Consider the following 8,198-nt stretch of genomic DNA (forward strand, 5'->3'; position numbering starts at 1 on the left):
CATTAATAATACACGGAATATCTTCAGAAAAATCTTTTATTTACACAATTCATCACTAAGAGTATAAATATTATTTAACTTTTAATAATTTCAAACATACTTCACTCGGTCACACAGACTCTACTTTCATATTCAAATATATAAATATCCTTAATTTTAATCAATATTGAAACATTATTTCTTGGACATTTGAATACAAATGTAAAATACAAACGCACAGTTACACAACAATATATAGTTATGTTATGTAACAAACACTCATAACTCGTTACCATAACGCTTAAATAAATGAGCACCGATAGAGAATAGACAGTAGTTCCAAATTTAACTCATTAATTTATAAATAAACTTATCTAGCGGTTCTTGCTAATTATGAAAAAATATAATATGGAGACCAAAAATATACCCATTTCTTGTAAAAATTGGATATATTACTGCAGATTTACACACACATTCACATCATGTCAATTACACGTATAGCACACATGCAAGTATATACTGGAACTTAAATGCCTTAAAACGGACCTTAATGATAAAGAAAAAATGACAGCAGTCTTGATTTATCGCCTTAAATACAGCATGTCTGTCAAGTTGAAGTAACACCTGCAGAAATACTTGAAGAATCCCGATAGAGATGGGAGACAAATATAAAACTTATCATCTATATTGCATGAACCAAGTTTTGTATGAAGTGAACCTTCTGATCTTTACGTGTATTAGAGAGACCTATAGAGAAGCTTTGGCAGTGAAGAGGATTTGGTTTGCATACTTGCTAGGAACGTTACGATTCCTTCTTTTGGTTTAGCTGGGGGAAAAACGCCTCTATCGGCAGGATGGGGTCATCAGTCGCTATAGTGAAGTAGTTCGGTATTCGTCTGCTGTTCGACGCCACCGTCTTAAACATACCCGGCTTGTTGTAGTCTTTACTTGCTGCCAAAGTCAAGTCTGATACCCTTTTTGAGTGCTCGAAGAGGTGTTCTAAGTGGTCTTGGTGCTTTTTGTCCGCGATCTTCATGATTGCGCTCTCAGATCTCGTTCTTTCTGATGTGATTTCGTTTCTGTCGTACACTGTAGTGTCTGTTACTGAGACGTCTTGTACGGATTCGCCGATGTCGGAGTCCTTGATCTTCTTCCTTAATGGTCGCTTGCTGTGCACTGTGGTCGGGCTGGTGGTCTCGACGGGCTCCTCCGTGGGTCTCGGCCGGCGCTGTCCGTTCCGGATGCGCGCGGACACTCTGATGGTAGTTGCCTCAACGTTCTCCGTCGTCTGTCTCTGCCTGTGCGGCCTCGTGGTGTGTTCCCTCTCTGTTGGTTCGTTATTCTCGTTGTTTGGTTTTAGCCTAGGTTCTTTAGGTGTGAAGCGCTTGCGTTCAGTAGCGTTATCATTTTCATTGTTAACGTTCTCGTTGTAGGGCACCCTTCTCTGCGGGAATCGTACTTTGGGCGTGTTTTCAATCGTTTTCTCTGTCGTGCTTGTGGTGGAACTCAACCTGTTTCTGTAATCTTTAACATTGAATCGTGTTCTATTGTATTTGTTCCGGATTCTAGGCCTTTGAGATCGTCCTGTGGTCGTGACGTCTGCGCGAGGTGTGGTGGTGTAATCATTTGCATCTTCTTTGTAATATTCTGTTGTGGTTTCCCATGATTTCACCGGCTCCAATTTAGCTTCTATGGGCTTAACGTCTTTGTGGAAGGAAAAATCTTGTTCATTTTCTGCAGCAGCTTTCAATGTATCTGATAAGCTTACGGCAACGTCGCTGGTAGGTGTATCCTTCTCGTCTTGTTTGTGGCTAAAGTCATTTTTGAAATCAAAATTTAACTTGGGATAGTTTGGTCGATTCGCAATTTTCATGATCTGGGAGTCCTTGCTGACGTCATCTCGTGTGCTGGCCGTAGTAGTTGTTTCAGGTTTGTCTGCGGGCGTGGTGACCGGCCGGCGGTGAGCGAGCTTCTTCTTTATGATGGTGGGTAAAGTAGGTGTGACCGTCGGTAAGGCGCTGGTGGTCAGGTCCGTGGTTACCGTGGGTGTGGTGAGGTTAGGTTGGGACTTAGTTGGTCGTACTCGGGTTTGATGGTGTGTGCTTCTTCTGCGTCGGTGGTTGGTGTGGGCTCGGTTGAGGAGCTGTATGTGGAAGACCGGGTGCTTGACGTGCTGGTTGTCTCCTCTTTGTTACGGTTAATGTTAGCTAGAGGAGGACGACGCCTCCTTATCTTGTTGCGCTTGCGTTCGGGTGTGTTCGGACGTTTAAAGTGCTTGTTGGGAGGCAGCGTGGGAAGAGCTTCGACTTGTATGTCCCCCTTCTGATCCTTGTTATTGTTAAATGCTGTGGTAGTTTCTTGTGTCGCAGTGTATTTCGCCGACTCAGTCGGCTTTTTCGTTCGTCTTGACGTGCTGTAGTCATCGTATGCAGGAGTTGATACCTTGTAGTAGTAGTCTTTGAGCTTGTGCTTGCCGATAGGTTCGAAATCGTCACCAACAGGCCGCCTACTTTGAGATTCGACTTTGTTGTCGTAGCTCAAAGAGTTTTCATGGCCCTTGTCAGCCTCGGTTACGATGGAGTATTCTTCAGGGAGGTCAGATACGGCGGTGGGTCCCGGTCTGCTCAGAGAATCTGAGTAGTCTTGTAGCTTCACGGATTCTTCGGTGGTCTTTTGGTTGTCGTAGTCGTACGATTGCGATGTCAACAACCACGGGCTAGCGGACGACTGAGAGTTGGAGTCCCCATCATTAGCTTCAGTCACTTCATATGTGGATTGGTAAGGAGAGTTATGAGCGTTATCTAAATCGGATTTCACAGGAGCATTGATATATTGTTGGGAGGATTGTTGGTTACCGCCCGCTGCTACATTGTCGTGAATCCTATGCTTCTTTTTGTCATAATTGAAATTTTGAGGCTCATGACTTATTTGACCTTGTTGATTTTGGTGCGCCGGGAAATTGTAATCGTAGAAATTGTTGGATAACGTAGTCGTTTGTGTGACTGGGTTGTATGTTGTTACTGATATTTTGTTGTAGTCATTTGGATGGTTCTTTATAAAAGGATCTTGTGGACTTGGTTTGAAATTGTCTTTGGCGCCTGCATTGGGATCTATTTTTGGGGGAACATATACTTTGGTTTGTGGTGTTGGTGTGATCTTAAAGTCACTATACGTGGTAGCATAGTGAATTTGATTTTGCGTCGTTGGCAATCTGGGTGTGGTTGAATCAAATATTGTTGGGGTGGTCTTATAATTTGGCGTATAACTGAACGAGTTAAAAATGGTCTGTTTCGTCGGTTGGGGAGGTAAGTATGTGGTCTTGGTGGCTGGTAATTGGTACACGGGATTTCCTTTCACTGGTTGTACTCCGAATGATCCAAACGAACCTGGAAAAAATATAACATATGTTAATTTAGAACAATGTAATTGTTTAAAAACATTTTACAAATCTAATTTTTAATCGAACTTACCTAATATACTCGGTGGGAAAACAGCATCCTGGAATGAATACTGTGAATAAGGATTGACTACGTTGGGTAAGCCGACCAAGCCCTGCTGCTGCGCTGTCTTCACTTGCTGCTGGCTGACGGATTGCGGCGCGGCGGCGCTGTCTGGCAGCTTGTACACCTCGGGCTTGAAGATCTCCGTACCACTCGCAGACTGCTGCTGCTGATGTTGATGCTGTTGTTGCTGCTTCTGCTGCTGTTGCTGCTGGTGTTGCAGTTGCTGCTGGTGTTGCTGTTGCTGCTGCTTCTTAGTTTCCGTAGGCCTTGCATAGCTATCAATTGGTTTGCCATACAAGTCAATGGTTTCCCCGTCTGATATTGACCAAAACTGTATAGGTTGGATGTTGGTCAGCTGATGCATCATGGCGTTCTGGAACTGGTTGTTCTGCTTCAACTTAGTGGGGAACTTGGTATATACGGGCGGGCTCCGAAAGGATTGTGTGGGTTTCGAACAAGAACGCTGTCTACAGGAAAGTTTTGGACGAACTTGTAGTTTGAGAATCCGTTGTTTTGGAAGGCAAAGGGGTTGTGGTAAGTATTGATGGGCTGGTTGATAGCGGGGCCAGCTGACGCAACCTGGACCGTCCTGAGGGTGGTGGGTCGGTACGACTGCGCTATGGAAGTCAGTTTGTTGACATCCTTTGTGGCAATCGGACGCGAAGATGATTGGTATTGGTACTGGTCGAGTACAGGAACAGGTATTTTGTAATGTTGTGTGTGTAATGGAGCTGTCCGAACTGTCCGTACATCAGCCCTCCGCGGAACCTACGACTGGTCTCCAACCTCCTTTCGAGACTCCCTGAAAGAAGAAAGATAGTTTTAATATTTCATCAGTATCATGGAAATCATGATAGTTCGAAGGTAGCGCCATATTATCTTACCCCCTGGGAGGCCACAGACCGCCGGTTTCCACAGCTTGCAGACAACAAGAGAGTCTGCAGTGTGACTGCAAACACCCAAAACCGCAAATCTGAAATAATGACATTGTCGTACAAATTATTTATTTTTTGTTAATTTGCGTCTTAGGACTGAATGATAACATTCTTCCTCTACATAAGTAACGTAAGGATAGAGTTGTGGTTAAGTTCTAATCAGTTTGCTTCCCATTGGGGTCACGCACTTACATGTTTGCTTAAATTAACAGAATTTACGTTATGAGAGAGAGAGAAAAATTAAATGATAGATTTTACAGATGAGTAGCTAGCTGGCTTTAAAAATAAGATAAGAAATATAAATTTATACAAGATACCCCAAAAGTGAAAGCCATTGTAAAGGAAGTGCAATTGCCTATCTGTAGCCATTACGCTACTCTTCTTCAATTATCTTTGCTTGTGGTCTTGACCTCTAACGCCGAGCCTGTCAATTTCGAGTCTTAAACGAACTTTATGACCGCAAGTCATGCTCTATTCATTACATTGTATTGAATCAAAGGTCATGGTTCACCATTCGAAAATGGCAAACTTTAAAGTTTTGTACTTTATACCTGCTTCATGTGTTATTGGTACCGTAAGCGAATTTATATATCCGTTACTATATCTTGTATTTCTGAGAACTTTGTATACATTCTTTTAATTTATAGATTCCATACCCGATTTTTATTTTATTTTAGAAATAAAAGTTCTTTGAGAGACCTCCCGTAGTCGGAAACAAAACAAAATGTATTTTATTTATTCGAAACAACGTAACAATAGACCAATATAGTAAAAAAAACTATGTACAGTATCACTATCTACAAAAAAATACATCTACTTAATAATACGTATTATACACATTACGATAGTACTTTCTATCAATTCCATACATTACACTTCGGGCCGCAAAAAGTTGTCGTATCATTTGACACACTATTGTCAAATATTCTCCTATTATTGCGAGCTGTGGGAAAGTTTACCTTATTTAATGGCAACACGAGAACTATGAGCTATGATACTTGTCATTTATTAGTTTTTGTTGCGACAAAATTACTCGCCATGTGAAAATTTCGGGTCAATAAAAGCAGTAATCACAATTATTTATTTAATTCACTAAATTAGGCATGTTGCGAAAGTAGGTAATTTTTTTTACTGAGCCTTGAATCTCTTTTACGTTTTTTTAACGAAAAATGTATGGCATAAAAAAGCCTTAGTGGGTACGTGCCTCTAATATAAACAGTTGAAATGAAAAGTTTCAAAAGATCTTTGCCAGAACAGACTTCTCTTCTTTCACTAAACTATTTAATGAGATTTTAGGCTAGAGCGTATATAGAATCAAAGAATAGATAAATGTAATTTTGATCTGAAAAGTTGCAACGTCCAGAAAACTATTTCCGTTGAATCATAATACAACAAAAGCTAGATAAAAGTCTGTCATAGGCAAATTCATCAAGCTTTTGATTCAAAATTATCTGATGTTCAAACAGCTGTGTAACACGTAAACAATCGTAGTATTAATGAATGTACTGCACCGTCATTTTCAGATCATAATCACAAAGTCCCATACAAAATGATGCGCATTAGGAACACCGGTTCTCACACAGATTGAGCAGTTCCTTCTTGTGCTGGACAATGTGGACATCCATAATACAACCTGACATTAATATTTCAATAGCCGCTTGGAAAACTAGTAGAAAGGCCACAAGTAATTGTATACTGTATCACTTTCCATTGCTTGCGTGTACGTGATTTTCATTCAGCGGTAAGAAGCAGGTACGGTCGGCGACAAAAGTTGCTGGACACAATGTGATTTACAAAGTGCTTTCTTGCAAAGTGTTTTTTCAGTGATGATGTTAAGTGGTTTTTACCACATAAGGTGGAAAACTTGTTTCCTGTCAGTGTAGCTTAAAGCAAGCGCAAGTCATCCTTTGGTGGCTTAGGTAGTAGTGAGGGCTGGCGGTGTTTTTAGTTGGTTGTTTTTAAGACGACATATCCTCAAGCTGCTCGACGTGTATTGATAAAAAAAATGTCAAACCTAGTTTGTTGTTTAAAAGTACAACAGCAACTCATAACATTTTTTATGCACAGTTGTTTTGAGAATCTGGGAACGAACTCTTCTTTACGCCGAAGAATGAATGAAAATTGGATTTTTGACACTATTCTTATTCCTCTAATCATTTTGTCAACAAATAATAGAAAATTCACATTATTTCCAGTGAGTGTTCCCGCAAAGTGCTTAGAAGTATACGAAAAGTGACAATTTAATTTAATTTCCATTCGCTCAATTGATTCGGTTGCTGACTGTACCAACAGTTTTCTATCATATTCGGTGTGATGGTCAGTCCGCAATGGAACTAGTGTGGTGTAATGTTATGGTGTGAACGTGTTGCTAATGTGGACGTGTATGGTAAACATCAGGTAGTTATGCGATTCGGACACCGTGTTTATTTGACTACGATACTTGTTATGCATGTCTAATTTCAGGTTCAATTTCTTCAACAATTTTGTAGGACAGAATTAGCTTTTTTTTTCGGTTAGCCGGAGCAATCTTCAAACCATCCAAATCCATCTTATCATTGGAAGCAGGTAGTATTCATCGACACCGAACCGCGGATGACTTGCCTCTTATTCCAAAGAGGGCTGCGTGCATGGGGACTCCACCCACAAAAAAATAGTGTCAGAGATATTTTAATTAGGTCTAGCTCTCTCGAATGGCTAAAAACCTAGAGTGAAAAACTTTGTACGCACTCGAAGACAATATGTATTCTTTCAAGATTTTGTTAGACGTACGCGTAAGATATGACTTTATTACATTTCTTAAGTGCATCGACAAAGTGGCCTCATTATAACACCGTACCCTTCTAACACTATTATGTCACAGTAATAACATAAAGACATATAAGGATGTGTAACACTTTATACCAACACTTACTCCATTAACGGAAAACTTGATATTAAATGAGTAATATTTATTACACATTTAATGTGCGCGTTTATGGGGATAGCTAGTGAAAGTGTGTGCAAATGTCGCTAGGCTATATTATTGTACCTTATGTAATAGACATTCATCAGTTTTTTATTACGTGTTTATGACTTGTAGACAGTTTATTTTAAAGGTTATTGCTATTCTTCCTAAAACGGTTGGGAGTTTTGCTTCATTTCATAATGCTTGCAGCCTTTACGACGGAAAATTGCAAAATGAACTATAACGTAGATAGCATTTATGTTTTTTTTAATAAGCCCACAGTTGTCCTCTTCTGAGCAAAGGCCAGGCTTATATGAGTACACATTTTTATTAAGTAGCTAACTGTTACCAGCCCAAGACGTTGATCGGTACTTTTCAGGTTGAAATTATATAGACTACTAGCTGACCCAGCAAACGTTGTTTTGCCGAATTTTTTTTTTTCTAGTTGTATGTTCATTATAAAAATATGTATACATACACAAATTTCATAAAAATCGCTCGAACCGTTTCGGAGGAGTACGGTAACTAACATCGGGACACGGGAATTGTATAAATTAGATAGATGACACTTAAATAATTTTGTTTTTGAGAGTATACCTTATTGTAGCAAAAAATTTACCTCTCATGGAATTAGTCGGTATAGATAGGAAAGGTCTAGGAAAGCGATGTCTGCGATGCTACGAAATTTCTCCAAAAAATTAAGGGACAAAATGATTCATTCAATGATTGGATAAGTAAATCATTTTAAGGTATTATCCAAATAGCTTCTAGCGTTCAATTCTTTAAGTCTGGTCATCCATACAAAAACAACCATTCTAACACCATATAGTACAATTA

At 39.8% G+C, this 8,198-nt stretch overlaps 1 pseudogene; it reads right to left on the minus strand.

The window, feature by feature from the left end:
• Window positions 1–20: 20 nt before the first annotated feature.
• LOC113507067 lies at window positions 21–4,483 on the minus strand (annotated as a pseudogene).
• Window positions 4,484–8,198: the final 3,715 nt, after the last annotated feature.

Source organism: Trichoplusia ni, unplaced genomic scaffold (assembly GCF_003590095.1).
Source record: "Trichoplusia ni isolate ovarian cell line Hi5 unplaced genomic scaffold, tn1 tig00000556, whole genome shotgun sequence".
NCBI classification, from domain to species: domain Eukaryota; kingdom Metazoa; phylum Arthropoda; class Insecta; order Lepidoptera; family Noctuidae; genus Trichoplusia; species Trichoplusia ni.